Source organism: Rhipicephalus sanguineus, chromosome 1, assembly GCF_013339695.2.
Source record: "Rhipicephalus sanguineus isolate Rsan-2018 chromosome 1, BIME_Rsan_1.4, whole genome shotgun sequence".
Lineage (NCBI taxonomy): Eukaryota > Metazoa > Arthropoda > Arachnida > Ixodida > Ixodidae > Rhipicephalus > Rhipicephalus sanguineus.
In genome coordinates this window covers 57,657,467-57,674,310 of record NC_051176.1, presented here as the reverse complement: position 1 = coordinate 57,674,310, position 16,844 = coordinate 57,657,467, and positions in this window count along the sequence as shown.

Genomic DNA, 16,844 nt, shown 5'->3' with positions numbered 1-16,844 from the left:
GCATATTGCGTCCATCGAAATGCAGCCGCCGCGGCCTGGTTTCGATCCCGCAACCTTCGAAAATTGTTGTCGATGTTAAAAAAACAGGGCGTGTAAATTCGAGCACAAGAGAGAAGTCAATACACCACAAACGCCGTTGGTGGTGTTTGTGGTGTGTGGTGGCTTGGTGGTGTCTTGACATCTCTCTTGTGTCCGTGTTTGCAAGCCCTGTCTTTTTAACATGCTACCAACTAGCTCAGCTCTTTTTTTTATTCTGAGCTTGTTGGTGATGTTGTTGCTGGTGTAGTGGGCATCGGACAGGCGATAACGCTGTCATGGACAGTGTGCTTCGGTCCCCAGAAAAAGACGAAGAGACAGAGACGCTTGGCCAATCCCCCGGAGTGGAATCATGTATTATGAACAATTTTAAATAATTCGAAAAATCCTATCAATGTCGTTCCCTTTTTCTTTTTATATTTTACTGCGCATCAAATATTTCCATGTTTTATTTGTTTGAATTATCATGTTTCCTTTTACCCTGAATAGGCCTTAATATTTCATTTGCAATAACCGCCGGCTTCTTGGCCAATCCCCCGTAGTGGGTAAGAGCCAGTACAGAGGTACAAGCAAGCAACCAAGTGGGTATGAGCCGTATGGCAGAGTGTACAACAACAGCTCGGACATCATGGCTGCGACATCAGCTTAGTTACCCAGCAAACAAATGTTTGCTAGGAGAATGTTCGCGTTGTCGGTTATAGACGGGCGGGGGGAGCTTCGCTCCTCCGCCTCAGTAAGGGTGGCCACCCCGGGTATAGCGGAGCAAATTGCGGTAGCGCTGGCCTTGTCTGACCCAGAGCGTTCCTACATTTACACCGACTCGAGGGAGGCAATCAGAGCTTTCAAATCGTGCAACCTCGCTCGAGAGGCGGCCTCCATTCTAGAGAAGAGGGCTTGTCCCGGCTCTCATTTTATCACTTGGTTCCCTGCACACATGGGGAAGAACGTTCTCAAGGGCTTCCCAAACCTCAACGAGCTGGCCCACGATCGTGCGCGAGAATTCACGCGCCGCGACGGTCTGGAGACTCCGGAGGGGCAGGAAGAGACTCAGCAGAATAATCCACTTCTGACATTTAATGAGGTCACTAAGCATTACCAACTTGGCAGGAGAGTATCCTCTTCATCACCCGAAGCTCAGCAGAGCTCAGTCAGCTACTCTGAGAATGTTGCAGACGGGGTCTTTCCCGTCACGGGGCATTCTCAGTAAGATGTACTCGGACATTGACCCTGGTTGCCCCGACTGTAGTGAAACCTTTTGCTCCATGGCTCACATGCTCTGGCGATGTCCCGCGTTGCCTAAAACCCTTCTCTCCAGCGAAGCCGAATGGGAGGAGGCCATCAGAAGCACGGCACTCCGAAAGCAAGCCCAGGCTATCCAGAGGGCCCAAGAAAGGGCGGAGCGTCACGGCGTTCTGTCCTCTACGTGGGCGCGGCCAGCGGTTACAACGGCCTCCCGTTAGGGGGTCGTAACTCCTCAGCATCCAATAAAGTTCGTTGTCTGTCTGTCTGTCTGTCTGTCTGTCTGTCTGTCTGTCTGTCTGTCTGTCTGTCTGTCTGTCTGTCTGTCTGTCTGTCTGTCTGTTGCTTCTAGCCTTTTCTTCCCACAAGTTGGTGACCTCGGACGCTTCAGGCATCACAACTACTCGTCCCGCTGCTTCTCTTCGACGCCATGGAACAGAACGCCCAAGAATTCCAAGAAAATGCAACACCTTCCGTCGCCAGTCAAGCTGCCCGAGTTCTGTCCCACAGATAGTGAGCTCTGGTTTATCCACATCGAAGCGCAGTTCCGCCGTCACCGCATCGCCTCGCAGACGGCCAAGTACGATTATGTCGTGAGTGCACTCAGCCCGACCACAACAGCTTTGATCCGCGACGTTTTGCTAGCTCCACCTACGACACACTGAAACGGGAGGTACTACGACGCACTACCGACTCCGAGTCGCGACACATTCAACAACTCCTATATTCGAAGGAACTTGGCGACAGAAACCAACCGAGCTGGTTCGCCGCATGACCCAGCTACTCGGCGGCACTCCAACTTCGACGGACTCGAAAATCATCCGCGAGCTCTTCCTCCAGCGTCTACCGAATCAGGTACGGATGATTTTATGCGCCTCACCTGCGACAACGTCCATTGAGGACTTAGCAATAACGGCAGACGAGATCATGGATACTCCGCATCCTTTCGTATGTGCCGTCGACCGTTGTAATGCGCCAGTCTCGAGTCAGTCGCACTTACAGCAGCGCCTCAAACGCACAGCTTGCTTCGCAAGTAGATCACCTAACTACTGAACTAGCTGCCTTGCGCTTCTCTGCGGGTACAGACCAATCACGTCATCGCCCGCCCAATCAAAGCAACCCCCGCTATTCAAATGCCTCTATTTGTTGGTACCACGCCAGATACATCACTCTCGCACGTCAGTGCCGTCCACCGTGCAACTTTTCGGGAAACGGTCGGGCCAGTCACTGATGACGGCAAGTGCTGCCGGCCCTACGTCAGGCCGTCTTTTCTATCTCACCGACCGCGTAACGAAAGTTCGCTACCTTGTAGACACTGGCGCAGAAATTTGTGTGCTTCCGCCTAACTTTGACGACCGTAGACGACATCGCCACGGCACGTCATTTTTCTCACTGCGGTCAACGGTTCTAATATTAGAACGTATGGCGAGAAATCAGTGACATCTCGGGCTGCAGCGTCCCTTTCGATGGCTATTTACCGTCGCTGACGTCCGCGTGCCGATCATCGGTGCCGATTTTTAGTGGAAGTTCAACTTGGTTGTCGACCTACGCCAATGCCGCCTTCTGGACTCCACGACCAACTTGTCGGTACAAGGCATCACCACAACTGCACCGCCCTTGCGTCTCCTACAAGCCCACACCCAGGTATCGGCACCTTAGTCCGCCATCCTACAAGAATTACCAGAGCTACTTCAACCCCCATCACCAGATCGCCCAATCCTGCACAAGGTCGCGCACCACATTCTCACGAAAGCACCAACAGATATGCCCGACCCCGCCGCTTAGCACCTGAGCGCCTGAAAATTGCAAAACACGAATTCCATCACATGCTCGAGTTGGGTTTCGCTTGTCCTTCCGCTACGACTTGGGCGTCCGCTTTACACATGGTTCCAAAGAAGACAGGTGATTGGAGGCCATGCGGAGATTACCGCGCGTTAAACAAAGTGATGATTCCCGACAGGTATCCTATTCCCCACATTCACGACTTCACCGCTTCGCTTCATGGTTGGCGCATATTCAGCAAAGTGGATCTAGTTAAAGCTTACCATCAGATTCCTGCGGAGCCTTCGTACATTCCTAAAACTGCAATCAATCATCACACCATTCCGCATGTTTGAATACGTCCGCATGCCCTTCGGTCTCCGAAATGCTGCTCAAACATTTCAGAGATTTGTTGACCAAGTACTACGTGGACTGACTTGTTTCGTCTATTTAGACGACATCCTCGTTTTCAACCGATCTGCTGAGGAACATGAATCGGACCTGCGTAAGGTCTTCGAACGTATCCGTCAATACAGCCTCGTTGTCAACGTCTCGAAGAGCGAGTTTGGCGTCGATTCCCTCGATTTCCTCTGGCATCGAGTTGATCAACGTGGCATCCAGCCCGTCTCACTTTGCGTTCAAGTCATTAAAGGTTGCCTACAACTGTTTTAAAGTCCTCAAGCGCGACCCTAAGTACTTGACTCTCCTTAATTGTTAACGGACGCGAAGAGGCGACCTCTATAGACCGTTTGAAGCCAGCTCACGTGGACGCCGACAACGGCATCTCAAGCAACTAAACCGCTCGACGGCAATGCCTTCATCGCTAGGGGGGGGGGGGATCAATGTAGTGGGCATTGGACAGGCGATAGCGCTGTAGTAGACAGTGTGCTTCGGTCCGCAGAAAAAGACGAAGAGACAGAGAAGCTCAGACATCATGGTTGCGATATCAGCTTAGCCACCCCGCAAATAAATGTTTGCTGGCTTCGAGCCTTTTGTTCCCACATTGGTACTGTTTTTTTAGTGAACATCCAATTATCATTGGATATATGTCGGGCAATAGAGGCCAGCCGGCTTTCTTACGAAGTTTATACTTTTTCTTTTTGCGCAAAACTGTGCGTTTTCTTGTCGTAAAGCAAGCCTTTTGTTTATATACAAAAAAGGCTAACTAAAGTGCTGGCTTTCACTATAACTGAAAGCTAGTCCTTCGTTTATAACAAGTACAGTCACAACGGAAAAACATTAGCACAAGTGGCCGGCGGCCGCAACGGCAAAATTGCGACACGTGGGGCTGTTGTTCCCGGGCACACCGATGGCGAGAGTGTCAAGCACATTGCATTTTCAAAAGCAGGAGTGGCCGGCAGAAAGCAACCCATCTTGCTGATGGCCCATCCGAAAGCCCACATCCTAAATAAACGTTTGGGCATTCCTTATCGGCAGACTTGACTATGCACATGATTTTTTCTTTCTTTTTTTCTCTTGAGTTGCGAGCAACCGTATCTTTGTCGCAGATGCCCGGAAAAGGCTGTTTGTTGGAGTGCTTTCCACCCGCCAACCCTGCTTTGGAAAATGGAATGTGCTTGGCACTCTCAGTATCGGCGAGCTCGGGAACAATGACGCCGCGTGTCGGCATTTTGCCGCTCCGGCCACCGGTCGCTTGTGCTAATCTTATTCCGTTGCGACTGTACCTGTTATAAACGAAGGACTAGCTTTCAGTTATAGTGAAAGCCAGCACTTTAGTTAGCCTTTTATTTATATAAACGAAAGACTAGCCTTATGATAAGAAAACGCACAGTTTTTCACAAAAAGAAAAAGTATAAACTTCGCAAGAAAGCAGGCTGGCCCCTATTGCCCGACATAGCCAATGATAATTGGATGCTCATTAAGAAGAATACCAGCAACAACAACATCAACAAGCTTAGAGTAACATAAAGCTGACCTAGTTGGTAGCATGTTAAAAAGACAAGGCGTGCAAACACAGACGCAAGAGAGATGTCCAGACACCACAAACACCACAAGACACCACAGGCCATAAACACCAACAACGGCGTTTGTGGTGTCTTGACTTCTCTCTTGTGTCCGTGTTTGCACGCCCTGCCGGTGAAGGGCTTCGGTTCACTAGGGAAATGGGAGAATACAACAGCATTCACTTTCTTGATTTGAAGCTGTTATTCAAGTGCAACCACATTGGCTGGATGTGTAATCCCAGACTAAGAAGTGTCTGTTGCGCTATGACAGCGCCCACTCGAAACTTGTAAAGAGAGGTATCGCCATGCCTTGTGTGAAAGCGTCATTAGAAAAATCCTGCCACCACCAAATGCAAGCTAGTTCTGAACTACAAATTGCCCACCTTAACGCTTCGAAATTTCCTCCTTTGCTTGTTTCGAATGTGTGTGAGTCCCTGCTACAGAAGCTTAAAGGCCGAACCATATAAAGCGTTTTGGCCGGCGTTTTCTGACGTTGCGTCCCTCGGCGTCGTCGCATCAACGCCGTCAGAGAGGGCGGCAAACCATATGAGGAGCGTTAACTCAGCGTCGCACAGTGTGACCAGAGGGAATGAACGTGACACCTCGTAAAGCAGTGTACAGTTTCCGTCAATGGACCGACAAGATATATTCCTGATTATAGCTTTTATGTCTCATTTGCAGTTCTGTGGTGCAAAAAACGAGTCGCAGTGCCGCCGAAAAGTCTTTTTTTTTATTTGACTTGTGGCGCCAGCTATTGGCATTAAGAAGAACCACAAAGTCGTAATATATGGCCTCTGAGCTTGAAGCTGCCGCACATCTTCGAGGCCATGTATTCGGCCAATACACTCATTCCTGCTAAGCCTACCGACGAACTTGAGTACGGCTCTCGGAAAGAGTTCAAAGATATCATGAACGCTCTGCTGTCGAAGCTTCTGGGAACAAACTAAGTCAAATAAAAGCATCAGTTGAGAATTTAAGGGCCACACAGCGCACGGCGACGACTTATTGGATTCGAGGCGGGTGGCAGCCATTTTGGCAGCAGTGACGACGCCGTTACGTAGCGGAAGTCGCTGCCAGCCGCACGCTGATTGGTTCTGCGTCCATCGAACTGCTTCCGGCGTCGACGCTGCCGCCCGTGATGTCTGGACCGTCGAGAGGTGGACGTTTCGGCCACCGTCACCGGTAGCGTCGACGTCGAGGGACGCCGGCGTACGAAACGCCGGGAAAACGCCGGCAAAAACGCTCTATATGGTTCGGCCTTAAGGGTCCTCGAAAACATGACACAAATCAGCGTGTGCGGCAACCTACGATAGCTATTCCCTACGTACACTGTATCTCGCGCAATTTGAAAAAGTATTCTCAAAGTACAACGTCAATGTCGTGTTCACGGCACCTTGGAAGCTCTCAAAGCAGGCCCGTAGCCATGGGGGGGGGGGGGGGGGCCCAGAGCCCCCCCCCCCCCGAAAATTTGATGGCACATGGTGTTTTATCGAAAATAAATCATGAAAATAGGCGTTTTTCTCAAATTGTCAAGGCTTTCAACAAGTGCCCCCCCCCCCTGAAAAAAATTCCTGGCTACGGGCCTGTCTCAAAGGTATGCTCCCTGACGTCAAAAAGAAAGAGCAAGAATTGTGACAAGAAACATGGCACTATTTTCACCACATGTGCCACTAATGTCGTATGTAAGATCTCGTCAGCTGCGATGAAGTGTAACACACGGCAAACGGGTCGGTGTTTCAATGAAAGGCAGGGGCGTAGCCAGAAATTTTTTTCGGGGGGGTTCAACCATACTTTATGTATGTTCGTGCGTGCGTTTGTATGTGTGCATGCCTATATACGCAAGCAAAATTGAAAAAATTTCGGGGGGGTTTGAACCCCCCCCAACCCCCCCCTTGGCTACGCCCCTGATGAAAGGACCAGAGAGCACGCGTTGTCAGTTAAGAATAACTCGGGAGGGGCTTTTGGCCGAGCGTTGCAAAAGATGCGGGCGCACGCCTGAGTTGGCACGTACAAGTTTCCTAAAGAGGGCACTAGATTGGACGGAAAGGGCGATTGTTGGAGCGTATCGTATTTTAAAGATTGGTAACAATCACATTAGCATGCATTCATTAACCCTCTTGAACAGAGAAGTGACCTTCTTTAAAGGACAAGCTTAATTTCCTGTTCTTTGACTTTATGCTTTCACCTTTTAGCCATGTTTCTCGTGCGTGCACATTCCTGTTTTATTGATCCACCTTTTGAACCTTTACGTATTGTTGCTGTTATTTCTTTGTTACACTTTAAATTTCTTGTTTTTGACGCACCCCTTGGATCTTTAAATATTGTTGCTGTTTTTTTTTGTTACACTTTTAGTTTTTTCAGACGCAGAGCCTCTTCCTTAAAAATTTTTGTTTTTTATTGCTGTTTTTTCTTGTTGTTTTCCAGATGGTCTTGGAGATTGTTTTCTGGTCTCCTTTCAACTAGTACATTTGTTATCGTCTGATGATTTGCAACTTTTCTGTTCGTTTTTCTTTGTACACGTTTTTTTCCTTTGCAGTGTCTCTTTGTTAGGATTGCAATCTGTTGAACATGCGCTCAACCACCACAAACAAGTAGAGTTGTGATGTGCCTTTTCTAGAAATGATTTCCTGCTGACTTGCTTTTCGGTCTGATTATTGCGAGGGTCATGCCCTTTTCTGCCCTTGTGCTATGTATATATTTCCGTAAGTTTCTTCAATAAACAGTTGCAAGTTAGCGCCAGTCCCGTGTTCTTTATCTGTCCTTGTGTTTCTTTGCGCTACAATTTTTCCTTCAGATGGGGACGAGCGCTCGCGGAATAGAAAAAAGAGGCCCTGGCACTTGCTCCACTGATTTTTGTGATTGATCCACAGATCCACGTAACAGCAGGGGGTCAGTTGGCCATTCCAAACCCGGGGAAATCGAAATCAATACGACATTCTACTGAGCTAGTTGCTTCATATCTAATGCTGAATCGAGCAGCGAAAAATAAAAACAAGGCACAAAGGGAGTCCTTGTCTGTCCTGCCTTTGTCAGTGGAAGTGCTTACTTGCTATTGGAGCCTCTACTGTTTGGCCGGTAGCGGCTCTACACATGTGTACACCCGAAACAGCTAGGGAATTTTCCTGCATGTTTTCTTCGAACTACTTATTTCTCTACTTCGAAAACCATGCCGATATCTAAAGCACCTTTCGGTAGAACCAGCTCCGGTAACTACGTCTTTTTGACGATGCGCCCCAAAGAGCCATGACAAAGTATCAGTTTCTTCGAGTTCACTTTCTCTTCGCAGTCAGCCTTGAGCTGACTTTGTCAGACTGCAGCCATTGGTCATTCTCACGAAAAAAAAGTTCAATTCATGTTGCCAACTCCACCGAAATCCTATTTTCTACATTATTTAACCCTTTCAGCCCTGGATTTTTTTATTTTGGTCGGCGACATTTCTTGTGTTTGTTTTCCTAATAGTTATGACCTCAGAAGACCACAAACGAAAAATTGAGCCAGTGGTGCAATTATTAATGGATTTACAGACATGACATCAAATTAGGTCATCAGGGCTCAGCGGTTGTGAAATGAGAAAAATGGCATCTTTTTTCCCGCTATTCACTAGAGTACACAAAATGTGAACCACCTCTCATTTTTCAATGTGATACTCATTGAAACAGCTTCGGTACGTCGACCCGAAAATTGCGCCTAGCCGCGTCAGCTGACCCGCCACGGCGTCACCCATGACTTCGGTCAAGCTTCTTCTTCACTACGGCTCCCAGCTCCGCAAGCATGTCACCATTTTGGTGTCAAACGCAGTGGGGATCATTGAAGAAGTATTCCCCCAAGGATGGCCAGTTTTGGTTTCATTTCCGAAGTGCTAGGGGAAATGTTGTGTCATGGTGTCAATTGACACCGCCAGGGCTGAAAGGGTTAATAACAGGCTCTTCTGCATCTCCCTCCTTCCTATGTTCTACTACTCGTATATAAGCGCCGACACGGTTTTGTTCTTTTTTTCTCTTGGAGATACAACCATATATAGAACGAGATAGTGTAATTTTTCCTAAACGTCAGATGTAGTTAGTTATCAGGAACAGTATACAGCTATCATTCATATTCTGAACTGTTTTCATGTGATTCCACCACTTGTTTCAGCGACAACAAGGACAGCCTCACGCAGCTGCGCTGCCACCACTATGCACTAGCATTTTATAAAAACTGAAGCGCAAAAACTATGCAGCGCAAAAAAGCGCGAAAATTTAACTGTAATTGTAAATGTTCGCCCTTTATATACTTTATTATTTACACATGATCGAATGCATCTGAATGAAACTGTACATCGCAAATTTTCTAAAAAAATATGTAAGTATACAGAGACGAAAAAACTCGTCAACCGCTTCAGTTAGTATACCACGTATGAAAAACGGCCAAACATCTCCAATACAATGACATAATTCATTTTTGAAGGATATAGCCGCTTCGTGAGGTCAGCAGCATAGTAGTTATCTGAATTATGCTTTTGTCGTTGTGCTTAAAAGCACCTCACACTGCGCACGCACAAGATTCTTTATACTAAGGGCACGTAGGCATCGAATGGAAAACAAACATGAGTGAACACGCAGTTACAGATGGCGAAATTCCAGCCTTGCGCTGCTGGCCTTGTTACAGTGGACTGGCGCCATGCAGTTATATTAAATTACATTTGGATGCTTGTGTTATGACTATGGACTGCGACAGCTGCTCTGTATTTCCCACTTTGCAAGTGGCGCAAACTGCGTAAAAACGATGGTACATTTCTGCGCAGTAGATCGTAGTGAGTCAATTGTCGTCCTTTGCTTAAAATGCAGCTACACATGGCTCACAACGGTTAATGTCTTTCGGCGTGCATTTGTTCATAGTATTAAGCTCTTTGTTCTATGTGGTTTCCTCTCTCTCTCTCTCTCTCTCTCTATACACACATATATATATATATATATATATATATATATATATATATATATATATATAATATATATATATATATATATATATATATATATATATATATATATATATATATATAAGTAATTATTGCAGCGTCATTTTTTGGGGGAAATTTTCTGGAGCTTTGGGGGCGCTTTGAACTTTGCGCACTGAAGGAAATCTGTGTCGTGCAAATTACGTCGAATAAAATTATTGTTTTGCGCCATTACTACCTCACATTGTTTTTGTTAGATTTAAGGCATTGGCCTGTCATGATTATGATAGTTTGTTCGTCTTTGTATGAATTTAAATTATTTTTCTGCATGAGTAAACATCGCAAAAAGCAGCACCTTTAGAAATTTTCTGAAAAAACACTGTTCTTTTCGTGAGAAATATAATCACAATGTTGACCTTACAGGCACGTATGCTAACGAAAAAAAAATACCGCTTGAGCAAATAAAGCCGAAATCCCGTGCCTAAATTTCACCAAAGCTTGAAAAAATTACAATTTGACCCACATTACGCCATCATTTTCGCAGTGTAGCGATACAAGTAAAAATATAAGGACTATAAGCGATTTTTTGTACAATTTGTTGATAGCGTATACCAAAAGTTTCAAAGGAGTACTTTTTGTTTTAACACTTTCGTGTCCGCGGGAAAGTAGGTCGTTTCTGGGTACTCGAGTAAACAATTTTTCTACTGCCACACAAAATTATTGATGCTACAATATATGGTACTAATCTGTAGAACAAGGAATGCGCTTTCTAATGACATTAAATTTAAAGTATATATTACTAAAGAAATTTGCGCAACAAAAAGAACGTTAATAGCAAAATTTGCAACAAAAGCGAGAACACTCTGTAAATACATCAATGCTGCTTTGCACCAAGTGAACACAAAAGAATGTCAAAATAAACGTTTTCACCAAAAATGTTCAATATCCCTGAAAATATAAGCATTCTGTCTGCAGCCGTTATTTAGATACAAAAGAAAACGTTAGCCTAAGTGGCTATAGTGTCACCGCGCAATGTAGTTACGTGACGCTGTGAAGCATAGGTTTTCGCAGTATGTCTTGTAGAAAACATTCATTTTCTGTTCTATTTTTGGCTCAATAGTATACATCCATGCATAGTCATTAGTTGTGTATCACATCTCGGCGATTATTTCTTAGGCAAAGAACACCACGAACAAATCGACGGGTCAGACGAAATGCCGCGCGGCACGACGGAGCGCAATGCCAAGTCAACTGCGGGTCGCTTTCTCACGCTAAACTGCGCTAGTTGAGCAGCCGCCGGCAAGCGGTCCCGCCCAAACGGTGTTGACACCTGCACATAACAGCTGTGATCTTTAGAACACACCGGATATCTTTAGAACGGAGCGTGGCCGCGACCACTCGGTTCGGAGATCAAAACCAATGTTACCAGCGGGTACCTGCTGACGTTCCGCGGCTGTTCGACACACTTTAGCTGTCTCCGCTGCTGTCCGATGAGTCAAAATTATCTTCTGAGTCTTCGCTGCTGCCATCATTAAAAAAAAGTTATGAATCAGACTAGTCGGAATCCGCCGAAATTTGCAGTTTCCGAGAGGCAGGTGCGCGTGAAATCGACGCCATCTTTGAAGCAATGAGCGTTCGGCCCTCTCGTCTTAAAAAGCAGTTCAAAGCTCTATCTGCGGCGGAAAAAGTAAATGACACAGTGAAACAGGAAGAATAGTGCCTGTTTTATACGATGGATAACGTCAGCTGTCCGTAAGCGCTTCTAACGCGGCAAAATTTAAAGTTGAAAACCATCGATAGCGGGCTATCGATGGATATTTGCCGCGAGATCGGGCTATAGATGGCAGCACCGTCGCCGCGTTAGTGTGGATAGGTGGTCGGCGTCACGCATACAAATGTACATAGCGGTGCTTCGCTGTGAGTGGTTTGCGCTGATTGTCGGCAGATAAAGTGCTTTGACTGCATTCTAATTGTAATATATACTCCCTCCATTGCCACATTTAAGCACGAAGCCGGCCTAACGTACCCATACGTGTGTGTGACGCGCAATTCGCCCATCAATGGGATGCTGGCCTTCGGTGACACTCGTGTCTTGCACGTTGCTTTTTTCTTGTTTTATTTGTACGTGTTTAGCTTCTGTTCGGCTTATACTATAATATAAATGGCGTAACTGCATGGCTTCAGGTCTTCAGGTCGCTAACCTAAATTTGCAGACTCTAGTTCATGCTTTGCGGTATCACAAGGATTCCGATATTGCCAACACTTCACGAGAATCTGCATTCGCACCTCGACATTTAGCACTTCCTTCGTTTAGGACGACGTCAAATGCACAATGTGATCTGCTTGAACGACAAAGTGGCACCCACATTGAAATGTCCTTGGCGAATGTACGGTGACAAGCGCCATACCGACGCGTGCATGCACTCACTTATTGGAGTGCATACAAGTGTTGTAAGGCGAAATGCTTGTGCATATCGTGTAGGCATACGTACAAACATTTCATAATGTGCTAACACAACGGAAAAAGCTTGCCTGCACAAAGCTGCACAAAGCTACATACAAACACGGAGTGGCTAGCAGACGACGCAAAGAGCCATCCACACTACGGGGTTTCGTCCGCTAGCTGCTAGGGGCTGACTCTGTTCTATCTCGAGGTCAATAGGCGAAAAAAGGAAAGTGTTAATTAAGTGACAAAAAATTTTTTGAACTTAACAACCACGTAACTGCGGGATGATGATGATGAAATAAACTTTTAATTGGCCGAAACAGTGTTCCCGAGCTCGTAAGCTTGGGGTCACCCTAGGTGGGAGGGTCCCTTAGTCCAGGAATCCTCTGGCCGCGATCGCCTCGCGGGCCCTGGCGACGAGTCGTCTTTGCGGGAAACTTCTTTTTAGATGCGAAGTATCTTATGGCGGAGTTCAATCCAGTGGTGGTGGTGGTGGTGTGCGGCGTGACCACCCTTACTGCGCATGCGCGTACCCTCTCCACTTCCCCTCTCCCCTTCCTCTCTCCCCTTCCCCCTCTCCATTTTCCCTCTCCCCTCACCCTCTCCGCTTATCCTCTCCCCTCCCCTTTCCACTCTTCCTCTGAAACGCGGGCTAGACATGCCGAAATTCCCTCCTGCGCAACGCCGCGATGAGCACCAGCGCATGCGCATCCCCTCCCCCTCTCTCTCTCCTCTCCTACGCTGCCCCCCTCTCGCATGCCTGCCGACTGCGATCCCCGCTCGCCCTGTGAGAATTAACGGCCAGGCTAGAGGGAAGACAAGACGCGCGTAGCGTTCCTCTTCGCGTTCCACGACGCGAGGTCGGTAGCATGCCCAAAGAACGCCAACGAAACGCGATCGTGCAAGTGCACCGGCTTCGCATCGCCCCATGGTCCCCTTTAGCGGGAAATGGTGTAATTTTTTATTTCACCTTCATCTCACAACACGTCGGCGCCGGATTGGAGCGGGTGCTCTTTCGCCGTCGCCCAAGCTAGCGTCCTGCGACTAATGCAAGTCACAGAGCTGTCCGTCACAGATTTCAATGATCTGCCTTTATGCAACGTCACGTTGACGCACCAGTACCACTAAAACGATGGAACGCGGTATCAGGTCTCCGATATTTCCGAGAATTCCGAAGGCTGCACAGAAGGAATCTCGCACCCGCGTTGTCGTCTTGTTCTTGGGAATCCAAGATGCCAGCAAGCTTCGCCCATTTTTTTGTCTGTTGCTGAGTAAGAAAAGCGTGCACAAACATGGCAGATGGAAATACAGCTGATAGCCTGAAGATGACAAGTCTCCTTGTCGAAACGTCGGCTCCAGCAATATTCCATTCTGTTCTACGCCCTTTTGAGCACTTCAAGGCTGTTTTCCACGGATTTTTTTACGCTTTCATTACTAGCGCTTGTCGGTAATACCGCAGGGCGAAGCTGCTTTCTGTCACCTAACATCCTGCATGTCACGTAGAGGGATGCCACAATACCAGGTATTCACTGCATATATGATATTCGCGCTTTATTTTCAGGTGTTCAATTGCCGCACTGCTCTCTTGGACCGAATGGATGCCACAGAACTGTCTACGTGAAACGCCGGTACATCAAGAGGCCAGCTTCTGACGCAGCGATCACAGCGCACATCTGATGATACAGTGTGTGGCCATCATCAGGACCTGTACTTGAGAAAGTACACTTCACATATTGCGTCCTCGTGGTGCTCGAATTCATTTCTGGCGCACATCAAGAACCGTCGAGGATCATGCGTACGTCCCTGTCAGATTCACATCTACCTTTGGAGCTAATTCCAGGAGCTAGATTGTGCCATGAATGCAAGCGTCGCTGCTACGAAATAGAAATGGGCGTTCTGCTCAGAGCACACTTTTGGAACGCCAGGGGCTGACCCTTTCCGTAGCCGCACATGGGGAACGTGTGAGCAGCTTGAGTGCGGCAGACGCGGAGACAGCAACCAGCGGAGAGTCCGATGAAGGAAGCAAAGCATCTTGTGCAGCAGAAGCAGGCCTCCGCTATGGAACCGCTGCCTAGAGACAAAAGTGCACCTTTTCTACTCCCAGTTCGACTCTAACGGCAAAGAAATAAAACCAGTTAATTTTCATTTTGAAATACTTGCGCAGGCACACAAGGACAAAGAAGAGAGACACACACAGGCGCAATCTAACAACTGGTTTATTTTTTTGAAAAAAAATAAACCAGTTGCAAAAAATGTTGAAATCATTGAAAGTGAATGATCCTTTTTTGCTGGCTAATTATGAAGGCCTTACTAACTTTCTGAAATCAGATAGCACAAGAAATAGCTGGGGTATCAGCATAGATGCTCAAGACTTATATTACTCGTTGCCGCACGTGCCTTTAATGCAGTGTGTCCATGAGTGCATAACGGAAAATAACGATGAAGTGATGTTTCGTAACATGTGCGGGATGCCTGTCGGGTCTTTTCTAGAGCTACTGCACTTTTATTTAGAGAACACTCACGTGGGATTCGGGGAGAAAACGTTCATCCAGGCAAAGGGGGTTTGCATAGGGTCAAAGGTAGCCCCGGTTCTCAGTAACATATTTTTGGGCAGCGTAGATCGTGACTTGGCAGTGTGCCTACAAGATGTAGTCTACAAAATATACAGGTATGTGGATGACTACTTAGTTTTGGGGTGCGATGTGAACAAGGAGGACTTTAGAAAAACGGTATTAAACGCATTTAATTCGCTAGGAAAGGGACTAGCATTTACTTCTGAAGTACCGGTTGGAAAGAAACTACAGTTTTTAGATCTGAAGCTAGAGTTTTTGGCAGATTACGTGTGTTGGGCCTTTTCGCCTAGGGCTGGGAAACCGCTCATGAATTTTGCTTCAAATCATTCACGGCTGGTCAAGAATGGCATTGTCACGAATTGTTTTCGGTCTGCTTTGTTAAAATCTTGTGTACACACTGCTCATAGTTCGTTTCAGGAACAAGTTGCACGGCTTCTGGATGCAGGGTACCCGTTTTCAGTGATGTTGGCTGTAAGTATCAGGCTATTGAAGAAGCTAAAACAGGGAACGGGACCGGTTTTGGAAACGGGTGGGCAGACTAATTCTAGCTCTAAGGTGGTAGCAATCCCTTATGTACATGGGCTATCACATAGACTCAAAAAGGTAGCTGGAAGTTATGATGTGAAGGTGGTGTTTTCGGCCAAAGAAAAAATCGGAGGAGTATGCGCGTTGGTTAACCAAAAACGTGACGGACTGAGCAGTTCACAAGGGGGTTGTGGCATCAAACACAGGCTCCAGTTTGTTGAATGTGCAAATAATGTGGTGTACAATATACCTCTGACGTGCGGACATGTATATGTGGGGCAGACTGGCAGATGCATTAATACGAGGCTAAGGGAGCATATGTCGAGCCTGAAAGGTCGCCCAAGTACACATTTAGCAATGCATTGCAAGGAGTGCTCATGTTCGCCTTGTTTTGAAAACACTACTTTAGAGTACAGACATCGGAACAGAACTTCAAGAGAAATAATGGAGGCCTTTCATATTGACAGGCTGAAAGAAAAATGTGTTAGTCACCCATCTGTTGCCTTGCTAGATAAGGAAATTTCACTCTTGTCTGCTGTTCAATAAGCATGTGATAAGAGCGCGATGTGCGCATTTCAAACCAATTTGAGTGATCAGAGTGCGCAGTTCCGAGGGGTGTTAAGTGGACGTTTTTCAAAAAATAAACCAGTTGTTAGATTGCGCCTGTGTGTGTCTCTCTTCTTTGTCCTTGTGTGCCTGCGCAAGTATTTCAAAATGAACTTGTTCCAACTAGGCCGAATCGCAGTTTTGCTACAGTTAATTTTGCGCTTTCCTACTACGTGGCGTTAATGAAAAAACTTCAGAACAAAATTTAAGGCAGTAGGAAAGCGTGGCGAGAAGATAGAGCTTTTAACCCTGGCTCCAGAGTCATGGTCCAGAAAACAAGTTATGGACCATTTCGGTGCTTCGCCAAGACAAGCAATACAAGCAATCAAATTGAAAACCGAACATGGAATCCTCAGCACTCCGCCAAAAAAGAAGGGCCACTCAATAAGTGAGGGCATGAAGTCCCTCATAAGGGAGTTTTATAAGGTGACAGAGTTTCATATTGTCTCCCAAGGAGAGAGAGAGAATAAACGTTTATTCTGAGCAAGCACACTGTGCGCCCAAGGTGGGTGGCCTCCTTATTCCAGGTAGCCCAGAGGAAAAGGTGCAATAGCAGGGCGACAAAAAGGGCTTGTGCTTTTGAACCTAAAGGAGCTTTGTGCTGAGCGGAAAAATACCCATGACATCAAGTGCGGATGTTCTATGTTTGCGAGCGTGCGACCATGAAACTGCGTTTTAGCGGGAGCAAATGGCACACACTCTGTTTGCGTCTTCATAGATCATCAAAATTTTAAATTAATGATCCACAGTTCCGGATT